The following is a 15,763-nucleotide window of genomic DNA, read 5'->3' as shown; positions in this document are numbered from 1 at the left end:
TGTTTATTCACATCTCTCCATGCTTAACCCCAGGGTTAAAAGGTATGCTCCGCTGGTTAGTATTATCCCCCACTCTATGCTCTTCCGCCAGCCACTGGACTATTGTTCATAGTGACTCAATAGGATTTACTAGAGTCCCAACTGAATGTGCACGTTTGAAAATGTGATATTTGACATTGAATTTGATATTCACTTTTCGGCGGTAGGGGAACAGGTGTTAAATCCATTCCAGCAAATAGTAACACTATGGCGTGTCATGTCGTGCAACCAACTGCAAGTGTGTGTGTTGGGACGACGGTGGTACTTCTACCCTTGGTTTTTTAATTACCCTAGCCAGTCAGAATTGCAGGGCTCAGATAACAGTCTCCTCTCAGTGGGCCCCCTACATTTAGGCAGGCTCAGGCTGTGGCAACGCTCGCACGCTGAGTGGAGCCAAATGTTGCCATGCTTAATTTAATGGCAACATCTAATTATAGATAATAACGTTTAATGCTTTTAATGATGTAAATTGTTTTTTTGTCACATTTTAAGTGTACGGCATATTTGTAATGAGCAGGGTTTATCATTGAGATGCATTGTTATTAATATACTGGAGATCAACTGCTTCTATAAAACATTGCAATGCTATACCGATACTGCTGATTGAGATACGGCAATAAACAAATAGTGTTGTGGATGGAAAAGACACACACGGGCCAATACAACCCTGGCTGCAGTCCAAATCATATAACATTACATCTCCTCCACTGTTAAAAGCATTCTGCGTTTGGACAACACAATCCAATTGGAAAAGCTGCTGGAGAGAAATAGAAGGGAAAACCTTTCCCAAACAGTCAGTGTTTTGATATTAACTAGATATCCAGGTATAAACAATGTGTGCTACTCTTGATACTAATGCAACCCAAATAGCTTTGGAATTTGATAGTTCAATCAAGGTACAGATGCAAAGTATTATTAAATACCTTTGGATTTGCCTGGATTTGAGAATTAAGGAAAGGAAATGCTGCTGTAACGCAGAGAGGAGGATCAGTGATTAGGTTTAGGAAAAAAAGTATTACCAGTGTGTGATCTGTGGTCATGGCACCGATGCACAATCCCCCCTAACCCAAAAACGCAATTGAGTTTATGTCGAAAGTTGATAAATCAGGAATCCCTGATAATCAGGAATCTAAACCTGAGATTGAGGGATTAAGAGCAGACAGGAAGCACCTTCTGGGGAACATGCCTTGGTTGCAACCATGCCTAGGTCTGGGAACCCACAACATCCCAACACAGTCAGTCACACAGTAGTCCACTACCTGATCGCGGTAAAACCTCAGTAAGACCACAGTGAGAGAGAACAAACATCTCCCTTCTCTGTGTACAGTGAACCACAGTATTCACACCGTACGGGCCCTGACCCCAGACTATAGAGGACCGGTGAGGCCTGGGCCTCTTGAATTCACTCTGAGGTGTTTGCCCTCCAAGCCTTAAGATGGGCTCTGCTGTGAAAACACACTGATTAATGAAGCCCTTAAGGACGAAGTGTGAGCGGCGGGACACACCTGAAAAACCCCAATATCCCCTTTCCTGGAGGGTTTCCTGTCTTGGCGTCTGGTGGGGCTGAGCGTAGAGGGGCCAGACGGGAGGGTTGAGTAGTAGAGAGTGGTAGCTTTCTCTCTCTTCAAAATACATTAGCTAATGGCCACAGGTTCAAGTTCAGGGGCTTGGATTCAATCTTAAATTAAATTCACAGCTCTCAAGTGTTGAATATGGAACTCAAATGTCATAAAGTTATGAACAAGACTCCCTGTGACTTTGGGAACACTGCAGTAGGTTAAGGTGTTGGGGGCTCCACAATTACTCTACCACTAATCCAAAAAGCTTAATCATAACTATGCAAATGTGCTGAATATGGTCTAATCCATTGAGCTCACCCTGGATGCATTTTGAACCCAGATACCTGACATTAAAATGTCACCACCTCAGCTGACTTAAACTAGAGTGAACCAAAGTTGTGCAGATGGCCCCTGTAGGGGTGCTGGAGGTATGTGTGTATTCTGGACAGAACTAGGGGCCGGGGCCCTCTCCTCTTGGCCCCCCTGACCTTTCCATCGCCTGTCGGAAATTTGCTGTTAACCCCTCCGGTCAGGCTCTGTGGCCGGACGAGTCCGGAACACTGCAATACACCTCCGGTATTCCTTTCCTCTTCACCACTATCCCCTTCATATCCTGTGCCCCCTTACTCCCAGCCCGACATTTCACAGATTTAGCCCATTAGATTTTCATTTTCCTCCCTCGCTCGCTCTTTCAGCACACACTCTGTCGGCTTGGAGATTCTCTCTCTCTCTCTCTCTCTCTCTCTCTCTCTCTCTCTCTCTCTCTCTCTCTCTCTCTCTCTCTCTCTCTCTCTCTCTCTCTCTCTCTCTCTCTCTCTCTCTCTCTCTCTCTCTCTCTCTCTCTCTCTCTCTCTCTCTCTCTCTCTCTCTCTCTCTCTCTCTCTCTCTCTCTCTCTCTCTCTCTCTCTCTCTCTCTCTCTCTCTCTCTCTCCTCTCTCTCTCTCTCTCTCTCTCTCTCTCTCTCTCTCTCTCTCTCTCTCTCTCTCTCTCTCTCCCTCTCTCTCTCTCTCTCTCTCTCTCTCTCTCTCTCACACTCTCTCTCTCACACACTCTCTCTCACACACTCTCTCTCACACACTCTCTCTCACACACTCTCTCTCACACACACTCTCTCTCTCTCTCATTGCTTAACCTTTCTGCGACTGGAGAGGCAAAATGGCCCCCAGGGCTTGGTTCGTCTCGCTCTATGTGTGTGTGTAGGAGGAGAGGAGAAGTAGAATAGAAGGCCATGTTAACGCAGGCATTCTTCACACTGCTGTGGCCGGGCTGCTCGTCACAATATTGCTCTCCGCTTTTAATACAGTTTCCACCCACAACAACCACACAGACCCAGGAGACAATGATACTGCTGGAGCCTTAACACTCATCCACCTAGCTAGCACAGCCAATGCAGGAAGTAACAATTTAGTAAAGCACCATTTTGGTCACAACACGCTGAACCATTATTTTCCTATGTGCCAGGTTACAAAGTCCAGGGACATGAATGGGATAGGATATATCATACATACAAACACGCCATATGACCGCATTCTTCCTGACATACAAATTCCGTTAACATCTCTTCAGAGGGAAGAAATAACATTGTGCTGATACAGTATTGTTGCCCTGTTTACGTGCTCGCCCAAAATAGCGCTCTCGCTAACATCTGGAGTGAAACGCTCCAGTTCTGTCCGGCTGGCGCTACAACACACACACACACACACACACACACACACACACACACACACACAAAAACACTTGTTTTACTATCCTTGTGGGGACCAAACAAGTGATTCACATTCAAAATCCTATTTTCCCTAATCCCTAAACCTAATCTTAACCCCTAACCCTAACTGTAACCCTAACCCTGAATCTAACCCCTAAGCCCAAAATAGCCTTTTTCCTTGTGGGGACCGGTGAAACCCTAACCCTAATTCTAGCCCTAACCCTAATTGTAACCCTAAACCTAACCCCTAAGCCCAAAATAGCCTTTTTCCTTGTGTGGACCGGTGAAATGTCCCAACTTGTCTGAATTTTCCTTGTTTTACTCACCTTGTCCCCACAAGGATAGTAAAACCAAATACACACACCACAGAGTGTGTGTTCTGCTGCCAGGCCTGCCATGCTCTGCTGCTGAATCTCTCTATCAATCCAGTGCTGTGTTTATATTGCTCCAGCCCCGGTGCTCTGCTTACAGTGTCACCGTGGGGGTTTGCAACAATATTGTCAAGGTCCGCCTGTGCCGTCCTACGTAGAATTGTAGAACACTATAAATAGGCTCTTTTGGGATGGCTCGCCAGTCCTAATGTAATAACTTATAGGAAAAGTGTGTGTTTGTGTATGGTGTTCATTAGCCAGTCCCTGTTCTGCAGAAGCAGAAGGAGAGGAGGATATCTCATCTGACAGCAAGCCATTCTGGGTGTGATGGTGATGAGTGCAGGGACATGGGCTATGGCATATCATAAAGAGAGTGAGAGAGAAAGATAGAGAGCAGTAAGCAGTAAGACAGAGAGAAGGAGAGAGAAAGATAGAGAGCAGTAAGCAGTAAGACAGAGAGAAGGAGAGAGAAAGATAGAGAATGAAGGGAGAGAGAGAGAGACAGACAGAGAGAAAGAGTAAGCAAAGCAGAGAGATAGGAGAGACAGAATTGAGAATTGAGAGAGAGAGAGAAAAGGCCCATCCTAGTACGATGCCAAATCACAACACATCAGGGCGCCAGGGAGCGAAAGGGCTCCGGCCGAGCGGAAACGCCACCGTCGTAAAAAGGCAACCGCCAGCACACCCGAGACCATGTCACAGCACTGCGCGGGTGTCTGGATGGAACACACACACACACAACCCGCGTGTGACGGGTTGGGGCGAGAGGCGTGAACAAACCTGACATTTATCGGCTGAGGAAATCGGACTGACTGCCGACAGGGATTGTGGCTACTCATTTGAGCGCCTGTCGACATGCGTCTCGAGCGCGCAGGCCAACTCCCATAAATCACCACAGATCGACGAGATACGCAGAAACAGACACTCGCACAAATGACATGGATATGGCTGGGAATTGCCAGGGACCTCACAATACAATATTATCACGATACTTAGGTGCCGATACGATATGTATTGCGATTTGGTATTGTGATTCGACGTTCCAAATATATTGCTCACCATATGTCTGCTGCAGAGGGACAAGAGAGAGCCATGATAAAACGAGTTTTGATCAGTCATGTAAAGAAAAGTGCTGAAAACAAAATCGGCTCCCTATTTAAAAAGAAGATGGGGAACAAGCTATGAAGGAAAAATAATAGAGTTTTGGTGCAGGTACAGCCAACTTGCGTAAAAATTATATTGCAATGTCAAAACGATACAATATATCGTCAAAAATACTATCCCGATATGTAACCAGTGGTGTAAAGTACTTCAGTCAAAATACTTTAAAGTACTACTCAAGTAGTTTTTTGGGGTACCTGTACTTCACTCTAGTATTTATATTTTTGACTACTTTTACTTTTACTTCTCTACATTCCTAAAGAACATAATGTACTTTTTATTCCATCCATTTCCCCTGACATCCAAAAGTACTCATTACATTTTAATGCTTAGCAGGACAGAAAATTTGTCCAATTCAGCGGTTATCAAGAGACAATACCCGGTCATCCCTACTGCCTCTGATCTGGCGGACTCACTAAATACACATGCTTCGTTTGTAAATTATGTCTGAGTGTTGGAGTGTGCCCTTGGCTTTCCCTAAATAACAAAATATAAATAAAAATGGCACCATCTGGTTTGCTCAATATAAGAAACTTGAAATGATTTGTACTTTTACTTTTGATACTTAAGTATATGTTATCAATTACATTTAATTTTGATACTTGAGTATATTGAAATCCAAATACTTTTAGACTTTTACTCAAGTGGTATTTTACTGGGTGACTTTTACTTGAGTCATTTTCTATTAAGGTATATTTACTTTTACTCAAGTATGACAATTGGGTACTTTTTCCACCACTGTATGTAACTGTATCGACCCCCCCCCATCACTACTGTACATACACATACTGTACACACAGCACCCCCCCTTCTCCGAACAGATATACGCTCTAACACAAACATACCACTTCCATCTCTCTCCTCCTATCATTTCCTTTCCCTTCTTCCTCTTCCTTCTCATCTACCCTCTCTTCTGTTGTTCTCTCCCTGTCTCACCTCCCCTCCCTCTCACCTCTACCTCTCACTCCCCCCTCCGCTCCACTCCTCCCTCCCTCCTTTCTCTCTGTGGGCCTGTCATGGTGCTAGGCTGATGTTATTAATGTGCACAGCTCTGGTGAGACTGAGGCCCTGCCTGCACCAGCTCAACTAGCTCTGGGCTCTGTGGACACACACACCAACACACACACACAAGCACACACGCACATGCACCCTGTCTGTCTGCTCCGCTAAAGATGGAGACTGGGCAGGAGTGGGTGTGGGAGAGAGGGAGAGAATGGGCTCTTGATAGAACAGCTTGTGTTAGAGAGAGCGAGAGATAGAGAAAGTGTGTGTGTGTGTAAGAGAGACACACAGAGAGAGGGGGAGAGAGTGTGAGAGAGAGTACTATAGGCCCTCTATGGAACAGCTCAAGTGTGCCACATTTTGTTGTGTTACAGACAATTCAAAATGGATTAAATATATTTTTTTAATTCTCACCCATCTACACACAAAACCACATAATGACAAAGTGAAAACGTATTTTTTTTTATATTTTAGCAAATTTATTGAAAATGAAATACTCATTTACACAAGTATTTACACCCCTGAATTAATACTTTGTAGAAACACCTTTGGCAGCGATTAAAGCTGTGAGTCTTTCTGGGTAAGTCTCTAAGAGCTTTCCACACCTGGATTGTGCAACAGTTGCCCATTATTCTTTTCAAAATTCTTCAAGGTCTGTCAAACTGGTTGATCATTGCTAGACAACCATTTTCGGGTCTTGCCATAGATTTTCAAGTAGATTTAAGTCAAAACTGTAACTCGGCCACCCAGGAACATTCACTGTCTTCTTTGTAAGCAACTCCAGTGTAGATTTTGCCTTGTGTTTTAGGTTATTGTCCTGATGAAAGGTGAATTAATTTCCAAGTGTCTGGTGGAAAGCAGACTGAACCAGGTTTTCCTCTAGGATTTTGCCTTATTTATCCTGAAAAACTCCACAGTCCTTAACGATTACAAGCATACCCATAACATGCAGCCACCACTATGCTTGAAAATATGGAGAGTGGTACTCAGTAATGTGTTGTATTGGATTTGCCCAAACATAACACTTTGTATTCAGAACAAAAAGTTAATTGCTTTACCACATTTTTGCAGTATTACTTTAGTGCCTTGTTGGAAACAGGATGCATGTTTTGGAATATTTTGTATTATGTACAGACTTCCTTCTTTTCACTCTGTCAATTAAGTTAGTATTGTGGAATAACTACAATGTTGTTGATCCATCCTCAGATTTCTCCTATCACAGTCATTCAACTCTGTAACTGTTTTAAAGTCACCATTGGCCTCATGGTGAAATCCCTGAGCGGTTTCCTTCCTCTCCGGCAACTGAGTTGGGAAGGACGCCTGTATCTTTGTAGTGACTGGGTGTATTGATACACCATCCAAAGTGTAATTAATAACTTCCCCATGCTCAAAGGGATATTCAATGTCTGCTTTTTTATTTTTACCATCTACCAATAGGTGCCCTTTTTTGCGAGGCATTGGAAAACCTTGCTGGTCTTTGTGGTTGAATCAGTGTTTGAAATTCAGTTCTCGACTGAGGGACCTTACAGATAATTGTATGTGTGGGGTACAGAGATGAGGTAGTCATTCAAAAATTATGTTAAACACCATTATTGCACACAGTCCATGCACCTTATTTTGTGAAATGTTTACTCCTGAAGTTATTTAGGCTTGCCATAACAAAGGGGTTGAATACTTATTGACTCAATACTTTTCAGCTTTTCATTTTTTATTAATTTATGGGGTATTGTGTGTAGGCCAGTGACAAAAATCTAAATTTAATCTATTTTAAATTCGGTCTTTAACACAATAAAATGTGAAGGCATTGTATGTATGTGTGTGAGATAGCGAGAGTATGGCCCTCTGTCGAAGCGCCAGAGCTGCTATTTGCAGAGACTTCTCAATCAATAGGACATTCATCTTTAAAGGAAACAAAAACACAGATGGGCGCGTTCAAAGAGCCCAGCTCGCCATGATCTAAGACCTTTCCCATCCAATTTGGGCTGAGGAGAAGCAAGAGTCTGCGGTTTTCATAACCACACACACACACGGCACTTTCAATGAGGTCACATAGGGTGTGTGTGAGTGGGGGTGAGTGTGTGTGTGTCTGTGTCTAGGGTGAGGAGCCAGGTACGTCAAAACCCATTGGATGACAGATTCATTCTCAGTTCAAACACTGCATTTTACAGGAACATGATGTACTATGGGTGACGTTTTAACCAGAACTAATTACATCTAAAGGGGCCAATTGAGCATGAAAAAGTAGTGCCTAGACTGAGGCACAGGTTATTTCACCCAACTCCTTTTGCTCAGCAAGTGGAGGAAAAGTGCCCTGACAGTTGGAGCCACTTGGGCAGCTGAGTGTGTGTCTTCACGGGCACCTGCCCCCCCCCCCCCCAGGTGTTCGGTAAGCCTCTCCCCTGTACAGTGGGCCTGACACTGCAGTCACTAGCTATTCTACTCACTGGCCTACTTTTACTCTCGCCATCTCTTTCTCCCTCTCTGTCACGCTCTACCTTGCTCTCTCTACTTATTCTACCTCTCACAGAATGGGGCTGAGGATGCACGAAACACACACACATATGGTCACGCAAGCACACACATCTTGTACATTCACCTGCACACACATAAACAGCAAACACGCATGTACTGTACACACATTCGCACGCACACAAATTCAAAGTGTGTCCCCTGTATTCCTTCAAATGTTGCCTCCATTATTTCTTTGGAAATACATTTTCGGGATAGAAAAATGCTTTCCGTTTAAACTTAAATGACTAAACCCAGACAGAGAGTATATAGAAAAGATAATTGAACTATATATATTTTTTTATATAATCACCCAAATAAAAGCTAGACAGTCAGGAAGAATTGAAAAATCCCAAAACATTGAATTTGAGTATTGTTGGCATGGCTGGATTACTGAAGGGGCATGCGGGGTACATGCCCAGGGGCCCCGATTGAGGTCCCCATTGGCTTTCTTATAATGTTTGAGCATAAGAACACAGAAATAGCCATGGCAAAATGCGTAGAATTGCATGAAATTAGCTTTCACTGCAACATTTTCTCTCAGCTCCATGAACAGCACATTTTTCTCTCTGCCGCCAATTCCGGACCAATTTAAAGCCCCCACCCCCCTACCACTACACAGTTGGGTGTTTTGTTTTTTTCTAAAACGGGCTCCACTGGAGCGATACATGGTGGCATGCTGAGAGCCAGGTGTAATGCAGCCCTTAGCCGTCGGCAACGCTAGCTACCTTACATACATGAACAAGCACACAAACATGCGTGCAAGCACATACGCACACACATACACACCTCCCTCCCTCTTAATCGATAGGACTGTAACATTTGCCTCCATGGGGTTCTCAAAAGCACTTTAGTGAGTCCAAAAGGTGGAGTTGAATTCAAATTAGGCTTTCAACAGTTCCCCAAATAGTGCTCAACAGAAGGAGTACTAATACTTGCAGTCTCTCTCACCAATACTGGCTAAATACGTATTACAAAAAACAACAACTTTTAATACATAGATCTTGTATTACTGTAATATCATAAGTGATGAAAGCTAGATAAAACATCAGCAAAGGTTGAGAACATTTTGACATGCACCTGTATGAAATGTAAGCAAACGTCAAACATAAATAGCAACAATTATGTATTTTGCGGTGTGCGGACAGCATTCATCTACTATAGGGGATCAGGTAAGTAATGTGTATCAGCTGTGTTTTTCAGGGTAAAAGTGTTTTTGTCTCTACTGTCACGCTAGTCCACCGCTAGGAGGAGCATCCACTGTACACACACACACACACACACACACACACACACACACACACACACACACACACGTAAAAACACCCTCACGAGTGAATCACAGCAGTGCTTGTTTCGTTCTCAAAACAGACAGGGCACACATGAAAACAAAAGAAAGCTAGCTCCTCTAGGTGAGCAGGTGTGAGCGTGTGAGAGTTAGAGGGAGAGTGTTTGTGTGTGTGAGTGAGTGTATGTGTGGAGAAGGGATAAGTCAGTCAGTCTACGCCTGATCCGGGGCCTGTGTCTGCGCCTGTGTCTGCGCCTGGGCGGGCGGGATGCGTTGCGTTGCTCAGCCGAGCGGTAAATGGGGAAGGCTCGGGGGAGACTGAGCCAGCAGCCGCCGCGCTGATAGTGTGTGTGTGTGTGTGTGTGTGTGTGTGTATAGGGTGTCTGTGTTGTAAAGCAGTGCATAAAAATTTCAGATCGCAGCACGCCAACACTGAGGCCTGGGCTTCTTTCCGCATCAATGGAGAGCCCCAGGCGTGACGTCGGGGGAAGGGGAGGGAGGGAGGGGGGGAGGGAGGGAGGGAGGGAGGGAAGAGAGGAGAGAGGGAGGAGAGGAGGGGGAGAGGGAGGGATGGAGGGAGGGAGGGAGGGAAGGAAGAGAGGGAGGGAAGGAAGAGAGGAGAGAGGGAGGAGACGAGGGGGAGAGGGAGGGATGGGGTTGGAGGGACGATAGACACCTTGAGGGCCTGGGCCAAAACAGGGACATTCCTCCGCAGACAACAAAGGGAGGAGGAAAGGAGGAGGGGAAGGGGAGGTTTGGGAGGGGGTCGTACCCAAACGGCGTAGCGAATTGATGCGTTCCATTATCACGCTTGAGCAGTTCTCTCTCCTTCTCAAACATTCCTACTGTACACTTGAGCCCCTACCTTCTTATACTACAGAACAGAGGGAGAGAGAAATAGAGAGAATGTGGGTGTGTGAAAGAGGGGGAGAGAAATAAAGAAATATAGCGAGGGTGGATAAAGAGTGCGAGAGAAGGAGTATAAAAGAGGAAAAAAACAGAGTGAAAGAGTGAGAGAGAGAAGTTGTTTAAAAGAAAGAAACGAGAGTGAGAGTGAGAGAGAAGGAGTTTAAAAGAGAAAGAAACAGAGTGAAAGAGCGAGAGAGGAGCAAAAAAAGGAGACAGAAAGAACGAGGCGGCTAATGGAGAGGAGGAGTGTGAAGAACGAGAGACAAAAAGAGCGGAAGAGAAAGAAAGCAGTCTTGTGAGGACCAAAGAACTAGAGTAGTACACTACAGCGGAATCAGCTCATCAAGGCAGAAACCCAATTGAGAAGTCAGACGTGCTCGGGTCTAAATCAAAATCAATAGCACAGACATGGCTTTTGCTACTCTCGCCTGGCAGCACCCGAGCCCAATTTTACAGACATGAAGACAGCCAGTCACAGCTGCTCTGAGGACATCAAACAGAGGTGTATGTTAATATTGATATGTCTGAGAGCTAGTGTGGTCTTTATCCTCCAGTGTTACAACACAGAGACAACACATTAACAGTGCAGTCATTTGCCACAATGCCACAAGCTATTTATGTACCAAAAGGTCTCAAAGCAAATTGAAAACTATATAAAAAAAACAGGATAACTTAATCTAATGCATCTAGACCTATACAAACAAGAACAATGCATTAACATAGACATCATATGGCCTTTATGTAAAATATCTCTATAAGCTGCAGATGGACAAAGTATGAGGCGTTGGGTAAATACAGAGACGGAGTGTGACACAGGGAGTCGTCTCTCTCTCTCTGAGTTCTGTGGGGTTGTGGGATTGAGGAGGACCCAGATCAAAGCACTGTGACTGGGGCCTCCGAGGACTCCAGTTTGTCTCCTCCTTTCTTTTCTGCTCATTACCACACAACACACACACTTATCTTTATTTAACATACGGCTAGCCCCTATTGAGTCGACAAGAACCCTCTGCTCTCTCGTCTACAGCGCAACCTCCCCCCAATACATGCGCATGCGCACACACACACACACACACACACACACACACACACACACACACACACACACACAGTACACACACACACACAGTACACAGTCAACACAGTTTCTACCGAAGAGAGGTGGAAGTGACGGCCACAGGCAGACACAGAGGGGCCAGGCGGAAGGAAAGGCGTCTAGTAAGAGTATGTGTGTGAATGTGTGTGTGCGGCGTGAACACGTGTGTGAGAATTAAACTGCATGGTTTCACTGCATGGATTACAAAACCTACAGTAGTAAGATGGACACCAGAAACAGAGCAATCTACATAAAACATAGAAACTGTGTGTGTGTGATTGTGTGTGTGTGTGTGTATGTGCGTGCGCGTGTGCGAACATGGGTCTGGCTCCCAGCTGTGACCATTACTGCACCTGACCCCAAAGGGAAAAGAAGAGAGGGAGAGAGAGATGGTGAAAGAGAGAAAGGTGAGAGGGAAAGGGAAAGTGGGAGGGGGGGTAAACAGGCAGCCCAGAGGTGGGTAGTGGGTACCTGCATCATGTAAGTGCTCTGGGCAGGGATTTTAGGCTTGCTATATGGAGCATGCTAACAGGGGTACCACCACTCCCATTGTTTTCCACTCAGGGATGCTAATGCTAAGCTTTAGCTGAGAAAACTTTCTCTAGTCTTTCTCCAACTTCACCTAGGTCCAAGATATCATACTAAGCTTTATGGTGTGACGGTGTGCCGTCTTGTAGAAGATGAAGACTCAAAAAGAGGAGGATAGTGCATTTATTGAGAGGAAGAGGAGAGAAAATAGATACTGTAGAAATTATGTGAGGAATAGAAATGAGGGCGAGGAGGATGGCCCTGCCAGAGAGGAAGTGCGGGAGGAGGAGGTGGAGAGAGGCATGTTGTTGGGACACCCGGTCTTTACAGAGTGCTGTCTGGAACTGTGGCGGTGGGGGACTGGTTTCCAGGGCGCGCTCTCAGCTCCAATGTAATTCGCCTTCAGAGACTGAACAAGGAGCCATTGATAAGGTACAAGGCCTTCTGTCTGAGCACTGAGACAGAGTGTGTGTATGTGTGTGTGTACACTGGACATGGGTGATCTGTCTGTGTTTCTTCTGTAGGAAGTGTGATGGTGTGTGTATGAGGGAATTCTGTCAATGCGAAGTTCGTTTGTGTGTGTGTGTGTGTGTGTGTGTGTGTGTGTGTGTGCACGCACTGGACGTGGGTGATCTGTCTGTGCTTCTGTAGGGAGATGGTTTGTGTGTGTACTGTATGTGGGTATTCTGTCAATGCGAAGTAAGTGTGTGTGTGTTAAAGGGAGGCGCCCAGTGTATAATCATGAGGGGGACCTCCACAGAGCTTCAGTAAACAGTTGCTATCCCCGCTCCCTTTCTCCCTCCCTCTCTTTCTCTCTGTCTACGGGACTCTCTATCCCACTTACTTTCTTCTCTGCCTCATTCTAAACAGCTGGACACTAACCCTTGTCCTAAATTGGCAGCTGTAACAAAAACATTAGGCCTGTAATGTGTGTGTGTTTAAATCCTACATTTAGAAACATTATGCTGCCAATATTTGTTGACACTAGATCTGTCTTGGAAATAAGATGTTAGGTCAACATTTTATATCCAGGTTAGTGAAGACTAATCAACCTGGATAAATACTGGTTAGATAAATAAAATAAAAAAATAATTATCCTGTCAGTTTCAGAGTCAGTCAGTCTATGTGTGTGACCATCAGAGGTGACAGATAAATGCTCGCTACCTAAATGGTCTCTATCTCAGAGGATGTAATTCCTCCCCTCGTCAATCACAACGTCCTGTTTGTCAAATGACATCACTGCACTCACTCAGTCACAATGACTCTCTAAGCCACATAATTTAATTAAGTCATTTGTGAAGACATATTGAGAGTTACATACAACTATGTTATGAGTAAGTTATATATTAGCACATAATGCTCCTGAACTTCACCACAATAATACGTCACCATTGGCGGGAAAAACAACAACTATGATGGCCAAATGACCGGTAGTAAAATATTTTCCCTGCTCTGGTAAGTCACACAAAAGACTCTCAATGAAGCAGTATCCTTTTCCCTCTGGTGAGAGGAATAGAGTTCAGTCATGTTTTTGTAAAGAGGAGCAGGTTGTCTGTGTGAGAGAGGTTGTGTGTGTGTGAGGTGAGAGCTAGTCTCCTGGAAGCCCTGAGCAGGAGAATCCACTCTAGCCTCACCTGGGAGAGAGCAGTGCTTTCCTCTGACCACCAACTGCACTCTACCAGGACAGCAAAACACTAGACACCAAGGGCCAGTTGCCCCTAAATTGATGTGTTAGTTTCTGGGGGCTCGTCCAGGATGAGGAACCATAGAAGACTAAACGACCAGATTATAGACTACAGACCTCATTGTGCAAACCATAGAAAGGAAGGGGGGGGGGGGCAGAGAGAGAAGATACAGTTCTGCAGCTCAGAGAGAAGATACAGTTCTGTGTGTGTGTGTGTGTAAGATAGGGAGAGAGAGCGCGTGAGAGAGCGACGGACGAGAGAGAGCGAGAGCGCTAGCAATAACGTGTCACTCTAATGTGGAGAGTGTGAGAAGGGGAACTTGTTCTGTTCCTCTGAAACAGAGCAGCGCTGGTGTTCAGCGACGAGAAGAAACAAGGTTCACTAGTTCTGAAAGACAATCAGGGTGACACACACACTTACTATGACAGCACTGTCTGCCAGACAGAAAGCGCTGAACTCAAGGAGCACATTCTTAGTATGCAAAGCATGTGCAAATACATAGACACAGTCACACACACAGACAAACCCATTCTCTATCCGAAGGACACGAGCACGTACACACATACACCTCTATCCTGTGTCTCTCTCTGACTGACACTGCAGCCCCGGCTGATACCATGGGGCCTTGGATCACTTCAAAAGCGATCCGGGTGTGAGTGTTTATATCTGCGTAGATGGCCTGGCAACAGCACCTTTCATTTGGTTAGCACTGCTATAATTAAGTAGCTTCCAGGAGCCTGGCTGGGTGGGATAGAAGGACCCTGAAATAGCGCCGCGAGACCAAGAAGAGGAGTGCGTGTCCGGCCGGGCGAAGCAACAAGCTGCATTCCACTGTGACAGGCCGACACACAAATTACCGCCTGCGCACTGCCTGTCCCGGGACCACAGGCGGTGCCACAGACACGGATATAACAGTCAGAGAGAGTCTGCCATGTTAGTTCGTACTGTACACTATATGGGCATAGGCACATCACCATATAGACACATACAGTAGCTGTATGCATGCACCAAGGTTATTATAGTTATGTGATTTAATATTTGTTTTTATTTCTATTAGTTTTTTTATTTTTATTTGAAATTCAGTTTAGTTTCAGTTAGTTTTTAGCATTTGATGTAATCATTTTTATTTATCTTCAGTTTTTATATTATTTAGTTTCAGTCTTAGTTGTAGTGTTAGGGACAGAAAGTAGCCTGTGTGTGGGAGCCATTTATGTGTTGTCAAAAGTCCTCAATGGCGCTGCCTATGCTAACACAGGCTTTTGGCCAGGACATAGGTTTGGTTAGGTTTAAATTATAAATCAATCCTAATGTGACTTGGATTTAAAGGATAAGCGCTTAGACTAGTGCAAGAAATATGGTGGAAGGAAACGCTCTTGCCCATGTTTACACCAATCCTGCTGCTTTTTTTCTCTACTTTAGTAGTAGATGTAAGAAGAATCAAGTACCTTTACCTTTATCTGACAGAAAGAGAGAGGAAAAAACAACAAATGAAGTCATGGCACATTTGACATAATATGTTAGTTGAATGCCTTCAGTTGTACAACTGACTAGGTATCCTCCTTTCCTTTTCCTTTATGTAATATTAAACATGTATCACTGACTAACCCCTTCAAATAGGGTTAATAAAAACAGCTGCAACAGCAAAAACATAAGCAATACAACACTTCTATCAGTTCACAGCCAGCCAGCTTGTGTGTGTGTGTGTGTGTTTCTTTTCAACCAAACAAAATTTTCTGGTTTATCTTCAAGATTCCAGATTCCAGATAGGTGGTAATTTGGTTTCTCAAGCCTGATGACAGTTGTCCACAGAAATAAAATTCTCTCTCCACGAACGCTTGGGATGTAGGGGCAGAAACCAGATCCAGTCCCAAAGGGCACAGCTTTGGATAAACAACCATCCTTGCCTGCCAGAAGT

At 44.7% G+C, this 15,763-nt stretch overlaps 1 protein-coding gene across 1 annotated transcript in view; it reads right to left on the bottom strand.

Moving 5' to 3' along the window:
- Positions 1-15,763, bottom strand: part of LOC121550327 (homeobox protein cut-like 1) — a 252,369-nt gene that overhangs the window by 43,692 nt on the left and 192,914 nt on the right. The window lies entirely within an intron of this gene.

The sequence above is a fragment of the Coregonus clupeaformis genome, chromosome 35 (genome assembly GCF_020615455.1).
Source record: "Coregonus clupeaformis isolate EN_2021a chromosome 35, ASM2061545v1, whole genome shotgun sequence".
Lineage (NCBI taxonomy): Eukaryota > Metazoa > Chordata > Actinopteri > Salmoniformes > Salmonidae > Coregonus > Coregonus clupeaformis.
Note: the sequence above shows the minus strand (reverse complement) of the source record. Positions and strands in the feature narration are given on the sequence as shown.